At 49.0% G+C, this 12,689-nt stretch overlaps 1 long non-coding RNA gene across 1 annotated transcript; it reads right to left on the bottom strand.

Annotated features, from left to right (window-relative positions):
- Positions 1-9,583: 9,583 nt before the first annotated feature.
- LOC131978186 (uncharacterized) lies at positions 9,584-12,268 on the bottom strand. The gene is made up of 3 exons (XR_009394941.1): positions 12,139-12,268; positions 10,626-10,652; positions 9,584-9,744 (listed from the first exon to the last, which is right to left on the bottom strand). It is a non-coding gene; the product is annotated as an uncharacterized LOC131978186 (long non-coding RNA).
- Positions 12,269-12,689: the final 421 nt, after the last annotated feature.

Genomic DNA, 12,689 nt, shown 5'->3' with positions numbered 1-12,689 from the left:
TGAACCAGTAACTCTGCCGCTGAGACCATGCGAACCAGTAACTCTCCCGCTAAGACCATGTGAACCAGTAACTCTCCCGCTAAGACCATGCAAACCGACGACTGTCACTGAGACCATGCGAACCGGCGACTGCCACTGAGACCATGCGAACCTGCGACTGCTACTGAGACCATGTGAACCGGTGACTGCCACCGAGACCATGCGAACCGGCGACTGTGTCGCTGAGAGACCATGTGAACCGGTGACTCTGTCACTGAGACCATGTGAACCAGTAACTCTGCCGCTGAGACCATGTGAAGCAGTAACTTTGTCGCTAAGACCATGCGAACCAGTAACTCTCCCGCTAAGACCATGCGAACCAGTAACTCTCCCGCTAAGACCATGCAAACCGACGACTGTCACTGAGACCATGCGAACCGGTGACTGCCACTGAGACCATGCGAACCTGCGACTGCTACTGAGACCATGTGAACCGGCGACTGCCACCGAGACCATGCGAACCGGCGACTGTGTCGCTGAGAGACCATGTGAACCGGTGACTCTGTCGCTGAGACCATGTGAACCAGTAACTCTGCCGCTGAGACCATGTGAAGCAGTAACTTTGTCGCTGAGACCATGTGAACCAGTAACTCTGCCTCTGAGACCATGCAAACCAGTAACTCTCCCGCAAAGACCATAAGAACCACTAGCTCTCCCACTAAGACCATGCGAACCGGCGACTGCCACTGAGACCATGCGAACCGGCGACTGCCACCGAGACCATGCGAACCGGCGACTGTGTCGCTGAGAGACCATGCGAACCGGTGACTCTGTCGCTGGGACCATGTGAACCAGTAACTCTGCCGCTGAGACCATGCGAACCAGTAACTCTCCCGCTAAGACCATGCGAACCAGTAACTCTCCCGCTAAGACCATGCAAACCGACGACTGTCACTGAGACCATGCGAACCGGTGACTGCCACTGAGACCATGCGAACCTGCGACTGCTACTGAGACCATGTGAACCGGCGACTGCCACCGAGACCATGCGAACCGGCGACTGTGTCGCTGAGAGACCATGTGAACCGGTGACTCTGTCGCTGAGACCATGTGAACCAGTAACTCTGCCGCTGAGACCATGTGAAGCAGTAACTTTGTCGCTGAGACCATGTGAACCAGTAACTCTGCCTCTGAGACCATGCAAACCAGTAACTCTCCCGCAAAGACCATAAGAACCACTAGCTCTCCCACTAAGACCATGCGAACCGGCGACTGCCACTGAGACCATGCGAACCGGCGACTGCCACCGAGACCATGCGAACCGGCGACTGTGTCGCTGAGAGACCATGTGAACCGGTGACTCTGTCGCTGGGACCATGTGAACCAGTAACTCTGCCGCTGAGACCATGCGAACAAGTAACTATCCCGCTAAGACCATGCGAACCAGTAACTCTCCCGCTAAGACCATGCAAACCGACGACTGTCACTGAGACCATGCGAACCGGCGACTGCCACTGAGACCATGCGAAACTGCGACTGCTACTGAGACCATGTGAACCGGCGACTGCCACCGAGACCATGCGAACCGGCGACTGTGTCGCTGAGAGACCATGTGAACCGGTGACTCTGTCGCTGAGACCATGTGAACCAGTAACTCTGCCGCTGAGACCATGTGAAGCAGTAACTTTGTCGCTGAGACCATGTGAACCAGTAACTCTGCCTCTGAGACCATGCAAACCAGTAACTCTCCCGCAAAGACCATAAGAACCACTAGCTCTCCCACTAAGACCATGCGAACCGGCGACTGCCACTGAGACCATGCGAACCGGCGACTGCCACCGAGACCATGCGAACCGGCGACTGTGTCGCTGAGAGACCATGTGAACCGGTGACTCTGTCGCTGGGACCATGTGAACCAGTAACTCTGCCGCTGAGACCATGTGAACCAGTAACTCTCCCGCTAAGACCATGCGAACCAGTAACTCTCCCGCTAAGACCATGCAAACCGACGACTGTCACTGAGACCATGCGAACCGGCGACTGCCACTGAGACCATGCGAACCGGCGACTGCCACCGAGACCATGCGAACCGGCGACTGTGTCGCTGAGAGACCATGCGAACCGGCGACTCTGTCGCTGGGACCATGTGAACCAGTAACTCTGCCGCTGAGACCATGCGAACCAGTAACTCTCCCGCTAAGACCATGCGAACCAGTAACTCTCCCGCTAAGACCATGCAAACCGACGACTGTCACTGAGACCATGCGAACCGGTGACTGCCACTGAGACCATGCGAACCTGCGACTGCTACTGAGACCATGTGAACCGGCGACTGCCACCGAGACCATGCGAACCGGCGACTGTGTCGCTGAGAGACCATGTGAACCGGTGACTCTGTCGCTGAGACCATGTGAACCAGTAACTCTGCCGCTGAGACCATGTGAAGCAGTAACTTTGTCGCTGAGACCATGTGAACCAGTAACTCTGCCTCTGAGACCATGCAAACCAGTAACTCTCCCGCAAAGACCATAAGAACCACTAGCTCTCCCACTAAGACCATGCGAACCGGCGACTGCCACTGAGACCATGCGAACCGGCGACTGCCACCGAGACCATGCGAACCGGCGACTGTGTCGCTGAGAGACCATGTGAACCGGTGACTCTGTCGCTGGGACCATGTGAACCAGTAACTCTGCCGCTGAGACCATGCGAACCAGTAACTATCCCGCTAAGACCATGCGAACCAGTAACTCTCCCGCTAAGACCATGCAAACCGACGACTGTCACTGAGACCATGCGAACCGGCGACTGCCACTGAGACCATGCGAAACTGCGACTGCTACTGAGACCATGTGAACCGGCGACTGCCACCGAGACCATGCGAACCGGCGACTGTGTCGCTGAGAGACCATGTGAACCGGTGACTCTGTCGCTGAGACCATGTGAACCAGTAACTCTGCCGCTGAGACCATGTGAAGCAGTAACTTTGTCGCTGAGACCATGTGAACCAGTAACTCTGCCTCTGAGACCATGCAAACCAGTAACTCTCCCGCAAAGACCATAAGAACCACTAGCTCTCCCACTAAGACCATGCGAACCGGCGACTGCCACTGAGACCATGCGAACCGGCGACTGCCACCGAGACCATGCGAACCGGCGACTGTGTCGCTGAGAGACCATGTGAACCGGTGACTCTGTCGCTGGGACCATGTGAACCAGTAACTCTGCCGCTGAGACCATGTGAACCAGTAACTCTCCCGCTAAGACCATGCGAACCAGTAACTCTCCCGCTAAGACCATGCAAACCGACGACTGTCACTGAGACCATGCGAACCGGCGACTGCCACTGAGACCATGCGAACCGGCGACTGCCACCGAGACCATGCGAACCGGCGACTGTGTCGCTGAGAGACCATGCGAACCGGCGACTCTGTCGCTGGGACCATGTGAACCAGTAACTCTGCCGCTGAGACCATGCGAACCAGTAACTCTCCCGCTAAGACCATGCGAACCAGTAACTCTCCCGCTAAGACCATGCAAACCGACGACTGTCACTGAGACCATGCGAACCGGTGACTGCCACTGAGACCATGCGAACCTGCGACTGCTACTGAGACCATGTGAACCGGCGACTGCCACCGAGACCATGCGAACCGGCGACTGTGTCGCTGAGAGACCATGTGAACCGGTGACTCTGTCGCTGAGACCATGTGAACCAGTAACTCTGCCGCTGAGACCATGTGAAGCAGTAACTTTGTCGCTGAGACCATGTGAACCAGTAACTCTGCCTCTGAGACCATGCAAACCAGTAACTCTCCCGCAAAGACCATAAGAACCACTAGCTCTCCCACTAAGACCATGCGAACCGGCGACTGCCACTGAGACCATGCGAACCGGCGACTGCCACCGAGACCATGCGAACCGGCGACTGTGTCGCTGAGAGACCATGCGAACCGGTGACTCTGTCGCTGGGACCATGTGAACCAGTAACTCTGCCGCTGAGACCATGCGAACCAGTAACTCTCCCGCTAAGACCATGCGAACCAGTAACTCTCCCGCTAAGACCATGCAAACCGACGACTGTCACTGAGACCATGCGAACCGGTGACTGCCACTGAGACCATGCGAACCTGCGACTGCTACTGAGACCATGTGAACCGGCGACTGCCACCGAGACCATGCGAACCGGCGACTGTGTCGCTGAGAGACCATGTGAACCGGTGACTCTGTCGCTGAGACCATGTGAACCAGTAACTCTGCCGCTGAGACCATGTGAAGCAGTAACTTTGTCGCTGAGACCATGTGAACCAGTAACTCTGCCTCTGAGACCATGCAAACCAGTAACTCTCCCGCAAAGACCATAAGAACCACTAGCTCTCCCACTAAGACCATGCGAACCGGCGACTGCCACTGAGACCATGCGAACCGGCGACTGCCACCGAGACCATGCGAACCGGCGACTGTGTCGCTGAGAGACCATGTGAACCGGTGACTCTGTCGCTGGGACCATGTGAACCAGTAACTCTGCCGCTGAGACCATGCGAACCAGTAACTCTCCCGCTGAGACCATGCGAACCAGTAACTCTCCCGCTAAGACCATGCAAACCGACGACTGTCACTGAGACCATGCGAACCTGCGACTGCTACTGAGACCATGTGAACCGGCGACTGCCTCCGAGACCATGCGAACCGGCGACTGTGTCGCTGAGAGACCATGTGAACCGGTGACTCTGTCGCTGAGACCATGTGAACCAGTAACTCTGCCGCTGAGACCATGTGAAGCAGTAACTTTGTCGCTGAGACCATGTGAACCAGTAACTCTGCCTCTGAGACCATGCAAACCAGTAACTCTCCCGCAAAGACCATAAGAACCACTAGCTCTACCGCTGAGACCATGCGAACCAGTAACTCTCACGCTAAGACCATGCGAACCAGTAACTCTCCCGCTAAGACCATGCAAACCGACGACTGTCACTGAGACCATGCGAACCGGCGACTGCCACTGAGACCATGCGAAACTGCGACTGCTACTGAGACCATGTGAACCGGCGACTGCCCCCGAGACCATGCGAACCGGCGACTGTGTCGCTGAGAGACCATGTGAACCGGTGACTCTGTCGCTGAGACCATGTGAACCAGTAACTCTGCCGCTGAGACCATGTGAAGCAGTAATTTTGTCGCTGAGACCATGTGAACCAGTAACTCTGCCTCTGAGACCATGCAAACCAGTAACTCTCCCGCAAAGACCATAAGAACCACTAGCTCTCCCACTAAGACCATGCGAACCGGCGACTGCCACTGAGACCATGCGAACCGGCGACTGCCACCGAGACCATGCGAACCGGCGACTGTGTCGCTGAGAGACCATGCGAACCGGTGACTCTGTCGCTGGGACCATGTGAACCAGTAACTCTGCCGCTGAGACCATGCGAACCAGTAACTCTCCCGCTGAGACCATGCGAACCAGTAACTCTCCCGCTAAGACCATGCAAACCGACGACTGTCACTGAGACCATGCGAACCGGCGACTGCCACTGAGACCATGCGAACCTGCGACTGCTACTGAGACCATGTGAACCGGCGACTGCCTCCGAGACCATGCGAACCGGCGACTGTGTCGCTGAGAGACCATGTGAACCGGTGACTCTGTCGCTGAGACCATGTGAACCAGTAACTCTGCCGCTGAGACCATGTGAAGCAGTAACTTTGTCGCTGAGACCATGTGAACCAGTAACTCTGCCTCTGAGACCATGCAAACCAGTAACTCTCCCGCAAAGACCATAAGAACCACTAGCTCTCCCACTAAGACCATGCGAACCGGCGACTGCCACTGAGACCATGCGAACCGGCGACTGCCACCGAGACCATGCGAACCGGCGACTGTGTCGCTGAGAGACCATGCGAACCGGTGACTCTGTCGCTGGGACCATGTGAACCAGTAACTCTGCCGCTGAGACCATGCGAACCAGTAACTCTCCCGCTAAGACCATGCGAACCAGTAACTCTCCCGCTAAGACCATGCAAACCGACGACTGTCACTGAGACCATGCGAACCGGTGACTGCCACTGAGACCATGCGAACCTGCGACTGCTACTGAGACCATGTGAACCGGCGACTGCCACCGAGACCATGCGAACCGGCGACTGTGTCGCTGAGAGACCATGTGAACCGGTGACTCTGTCGCTGAGACCATGTGAACCAGTAACTCTGCCGCTGAGACCATGTGAAGCAGTAACTTTGTCGCTGAGACCATGTGAACCAGTAACTCTGCCTCTGAGACCATGCAAACCAGTAACTCTCCCGCAAAGACCATAAGAACCACTAGCTCTCCCACTAAGACCATGCGAACCGGCGACTGCCACTGAGACCATGCGAACCGGCGACTGCCACCGAGACCATGCGAACCGGCGACTGTGTCGCTGAGAGACCATGTGAACCGGTGACTCTGTCGCTGGGACCATGTGAACCAGTAACTCTGCCGCTGAGACCATGCGAACCAGTAACTCTCCCGCTGAGACCATGCGAACCAGTAACTCTCCCGCTAAGACCATGCAAACCGACGACTGTCACTGAGACCATGCGAACCTGCGACTGCTACTGAGACCATGTGAACCGGCGACTGCCTCCGAGACCATGCGAACCGGCGACTGTGTCGCTGAGAGACCATGTGAACCGGTGACTCTGTCGCTGAGACCATGTGAACCAGTAACTCTGCCGCTGAGACCATGTGAAGCAGTAACTTTGTCGCTGAGACCATGTGAACCAGTAACTCTGCCTCTGAGACCATGCAAACCAGTAACTCTCCCGCAAAGACCATAAGAACCACTAGCTCTCCCACTAAGACCATGCGAACCGGCGACTGCCACTGAGACCATGCGAACCGGCGACTGCCACCGAGACCATGCGAACCGGCGACTGCCACTGAGACCATGCGAACCGGCGACTGTGTCGCTGAGAGACCATGTGAACCGGTGACTCTGTCGCTGAGACCATGTGAACCAGTAACTCTGCCGCTGAGACCATGTGAAGCAGTAACTTTGTCGCTGAGACCATGTGAACCAGTAACTCTGCCTCTGAGACCATGCAAACCAGTAACTCTCCCGCAAAGACCATAAGAACCACTAGCTCTCCCACTAAGACCATGCGAACCGGCGACTGCCACTGAGACCATGCGAACCGGCGACTGCCACCGAGACCATGCGAACCGGCGACTGCCACTGAGACCATGCGAACCGGCGACTGCTACTGAGACCATGTGAACCGGCGACTGCCACCGAGACCATGCGAACCGGCGACTGCGTCGCTGATAGACCATGTGAACCGGTGACTCTGCCGCTGAGACCATGTGAAGCAGTAACTTTGTCGCTGAGACCATGTGAACCAGTAACTCTGCCTCTGAGACCATGCAAACCAGTAACTCTGCCTCTGAGACCATGCAAACCAGTAACTCTCCCGCTAAGACCATGCGAACCGGCGACTGCCACTGAGACCATGCGAACCGGCGACTGCTACTGAGACCATGTGAACCGGCGACTGCCACTGAGACCATGCGAACCGGCGACTGTGTCGCTGAGACCATGTGAAGCAGTAACTTTGTCGCTGAGACCATGTGAACCAGTAACTCTCCCGCTAAGACCATGCAAACCGACGACTGTCACTGAGACCATGTGAACCGGCGACTGCCACTGAGACCATGCGAACCTGCGACTGCTACTGAGACCATGTGAACCGGCGACTGCCACCGAGACCATGCGAACCGGCGACTGTGTCGCTGAGAGACCATGTGAACCGGTGACTCTGTCGCTGAGACCATGTGAACCAGTAACTCTGCCGCTGAGACCATGTGAAGCAGTAACTTTGTCGCTGAGACCATGTGAACCAGTAACTCTGCCTCTGAGACCATGCAAACCAGTAACTCTGCCTCTGAGACCATGAAAACCAGCGACTGCCACCGGGACCATGCGAACCGGCGACTGCCACCGGGACCATGCGAACCTGCGACTGCCACTGAGACTATGCAAACCTGCGACTGCTACTGAGACCATGCGAACCGGTGACTCTGTCGCTGAGAGACCATGTGAACCGGCGACTCTGCCGCTGAGAGACCATGTGAGACGAGGAAGATCACTTTTTAGATTTAGACTTTTCTTTTCTCTTTGTTTTTACATAATTTCATACGAAAAATACTATATTAGTATCAATTTCTTTAAATGAGATTAGAATTTAAAGTAAAAAAAATAATATTTCACCTGAAATTAATATATTATTAATGCGGGCTTATTAAGGATGTTTAACCCATCATTTCAGGACTGTCAATAATTTTTCATTTTATCCAATGAGACTTGAAGTTTATTATTGTGTTTGTGGTAATCTACATTTGAATGTCATTATAGTTATGTTTTAGAAGATAAAACTAATGTTAATTGCAAAATGAATGTCATTGAAAATAATGTTAATGTCATTGAAAGGCCTTGAAAATCTACCATTGCTTTTTTGTTTGTTTGATGTGTTTCTCTCTGGGTCAGGATTTGCAAAACTATCGTAAAATTTTGAAGCAACCAAGTAGATTGATAGTTATGTATACAGATAGCTTTCCCCTGAGACGCCGGTGTTGGTCTCTTGCATGCAATGTTTAGACTTACCCTTTCCGCCCCCTCCCCAGCAACAGCAATTACAAATATCACAAAAGTTTTGTTAATCTAAAAAATTACCATCAAGATGTAACCTCTCCTTGGATGGAAGTGTGTGCAATGGTTGGTTTAAAAAAAAAGATGATGTTTAGTATGAATGACTTGCATTAAGTCATGTATTTAAATATACTTTTCATGTTTGTGTTTGTTGAAATGGAATACAGACAATGTTTTGTGTATCACTTTGTGCAGAATTAACAATTGAAGAATTTTTATAAAGCTTATCTTTTCAACTGGTGAACGGGGGCAAGTGGGTCCAGAGGTCATCCAGCTGTTCTTGGACTGTGGGGGTGTCTGTATTTTCAGAACCTGATGACACACAATACCAAATGTATTCATACATTATAAATACTCAATTGTGAATTAATATTTTATTATTCAAAGGAAGTAGTTAAGACAGCAGATTGTATTATCAGACCATGTCTGTGTCCACTGTGATGGGGAAAAAAACAAACCCATACCTTGTAGACTGGAGAAGGAGTTGTGGGTCTGTTATCCATCATCCACAGCCGGCTGGTTGACAGAGGTCTTTGAGGTACCCCATGGTTGGAAGTGGTTGGGCTAAGTGGGGCAGGGCTTGAAGATGCTGGACACAGGAAACCTGGAAAAGTCAGAAAATGCTGTGACTTCTATACTATATATTGAGGACCACATGCTGAAAAATCTGCATAATGACAACAAACAACAACATGGAGATGGCTTCTCTGGTTTTAGCCTACAAAATAAATAAATACAACATGTTAATGAGACAGCAATACTTAATTAGATGAGAGTTTGACCAAGCGTCAATTAATGAGTGAACATTATTGTTACCAATTTTTTTTTTACTAGTTACTAGTTTTTGTACTAAGAATCTATTTTCCCCCATTCCTTCAAATATATTTGTATATCACTATACATGACATCACAGAACAGTGGTTGAAAGTTCTTTATAAATAATAATTTCAGTGTTTCTCAACATTACAGAAGCATTTTTTTTAAATTGCTTACCTGAAAAGGTGAAGACAAACAACTGAATGCTGAAGGTCAATGAAGAACTGGATACTCAAGTCTCTTAGGTGAAGTAGTGTTTATCTAGAACAGGATGACAACCGTGAGCATTGCAGCAATGTAACAATAATGTGTTATTAATGTTTTAAATAACTGAATTAATGTATCACTTATTCATAAAAATCAGTATGAAGCTGAATATAATAATTTGGATTAAATACACATATAGCACCTCTAGAAACATAGCAAAATTTTCAGCATATGTGCCCCTCTGCATCCTTTATAGATAATATACATTTTAACTTTCTTCATACATTTTTTACATGTTTTATACATTTTTATAGCACCCATGGTCCTCAGGTGTCAAAAAGGACCTCATGACATTAGACTGGTTTTAGGAAATGTAGAAAAAAATATTACCAACTTTTTTTTCACCTTTTAAGGTAACTCATGACCAAAAAAAAGTATATTTCATTTTCATTTTTTTTCATTATTATTGATCAATTTTATTCAAATATACAAATATCAAAACATAAGTTTCACTAAAAGTTGACATGACCTACTCTGTGCATTCCAATCAAGAATTATTTTCTTCCACTATTACTATTGAAAAAAGTATCCAGGTTTTTTTTTTACTTTTTTCTCTCTTGAAGTGGAGGCCTAATTTTGAATATTTGACTAAAATTGACCAATAATAAAGAAAAAATTATGAAAATTATATATCAATCAATCAATTTCTGGGGCATGAGTTGCCTTAAATGATAAAATGATTAAGAAAAAAAAAAAGTTGGTAATATTTTTTTTCTACATGTCCTAAAAACAGTCTTGTGTCATGGGATCCTTTTTGACCCCTGAGGACCATGGGTATATAGTCGACGGGAGGACCACACAAGGGTTAAAAAAAAAAAAAATGCATAATTTATGCAAGTAGTTTATGTTAATAACAGTCTTTGACAAACACTCACCAGTAAATAAATGGTCAAGCTGTAAATCTGTGAGGTGAAAAACAGGATTAAAGCTTGCTAAGAAGATGAATATGAATGGATCGGTTGATAATTCTATTGACACCACAGCTCGGTAACACCATGGTAATAGTTAGGTAATAATCTGATAATAGTGGCGAATACTTTCAAAAGCTTTCAGTGTAATAGTACCCAAATGCACCCTATACTAAATTTAAGCCATTAATGGCTATGTCTCTGGTATTACAAATACACCTTATTACGTAATAACCTCTATTATCAAAATAGTACTGCAGTATTAATATCAGAAGAAAAGAGCAGCACCACTTGAGGCCACACACACACACAAATTAATCCAAAGCTGTTTAAGCCTACATTTTCAACTTCCAATAAATCTCTCTCTCTCTCTCTCTCTCTCTCTCTCTCTCTCTCACACACACACACACACACACACACACACACACACAGAGTACATTAATATTAGTCAAAGGAACACATACTTCAGGTACCAGTTGACATGACAAATTGGAAAAAAGAAATGGTAATAGTTTTGGTAATAGTCTGCTAACAGTAGTGAGTAACATTGACATTGACACAATGTAAATTTTAAATGGTGAAGTAAAAGTTCATCATTACAGTACATTTTTACAGCCCTGACTCCATGGTTAAATGTATATCCCCATGATTATCTTTTCTTTTTCACCTCTCATTACCAAGTGACATGAGTTTCAGTTTAATATTATCCAAATACACCGAATGTTCAAATTTAGCCATTGATGAGTATGACATTGGTATTACTATTACACCTTATTACATAAGAATACCAAAACATCCTCACAAAAAACAGGACTACATTATCAAGAAGCTACCATCAAAATCCACATACAATTAGCTACATATCACAGTTAAACAAAAAGTAGTCAGGCCAACATTGTACACAAACCCTACATTAAAAATGGCATTTGGACAACATTAATCAAGGAAAATAGTATAAGCTATCAATTTTTTAGCATTATTATATTATTATTAGCATAATGACCCCTTCCCAGATAGACACAAGACAAAACACAGCAATCATAAACTTTTGAGGCCTAGATCATCAACCCACAATGCATTATAGGCTGTCTGTCAGTAGGATCAAATCAGTCAAACCATGCAATGCACTCTTAGAATCAATAGTGTTTGCTAACACCAGACACATCTACTGTTATAACAACTGTTGGCATCATGGTAACTGTAACATGGAGTAACTGTGAAGATATTCTGCCTCGACGGACCATTTGTAAATTGCTTGACATGATGCTAAAGCTAGCTCGCTAGAGAGCGCTAGCTCAGACCTAAGACCAGTAGCCGCGACTAACATCTTCCAAAAAAAACCTCAAATAACTTGCAACTACATTTCACAAAATTTTCGACAGTAGTTTAAAAGTTCAAATATGAAAATGCTAACATTATAAGGCACAATTGTAACGGTAGTATGCTAGCGAAATATACAGCAAATAAAAACATTTCTTACCTCAGACGAAAAGCCAGAGAGGCCGAGTCCAGTGATTCCCAGCCGCTGTTCCGCGACACACAAATGTGCGAACATTTGTTAAACATGCTTCACCACGCATGGCATGGTCCAGGTCAGCCTCCTGACAGCAGATAGACTCAGGACACACCGACACCAGGTGCTGCCGACCCGCTCCGCCCCTCCAGACGAGCTCCGGCTCCACATCCTCCTCTCTCCGGACCACCGCTCCAGTCTCTGATCAGAAAGTCTTCCAATGTTCATCAAACAACCGTTGTTGTTCTTTAGATGATGCCGCCGCTACCAGCTGTCAGCAGTAAACTGAAAAGGCACCCACGTGGAGGGCTGGAAAAGGACCAATCATAAGAGGCCTGGGGTCAGCCTTGGCCCCGCCCCCAATGTGTCAAAAGTCCTCGCTCCGCGCGAGCAGAGCTCCACCGCGAGCGAGCACGGGGGAGAATCTGCTTCATTCAGTTGCTGAATATGTGCGCGAAGATCAGACAAGTGCGCGCGGCAGTTGAAATCTGCGCGCGTGACACGAAATAAATGCGCAT

This window comes from Centropristis striata, chromosome 9 (genome assembly GCF_030273125.1).
Source record: "Centropristis striata isolate RG_2023a ecotype Rhode Island chromosome 9, C.striata_1.0, whole genome shotgun sequence".
In the NCBI taxonomy this organism is placed as follows: Eukaryota; Metazoa; Chordata; class Actinopteri; order Perciformes; family Serranidae; genus Centropristis; species Centropristis striata.
Note: the sequence above shows the minus strand (reverse complement) of the source record. Positions and strands in the feature narration are given on the sequence as shown.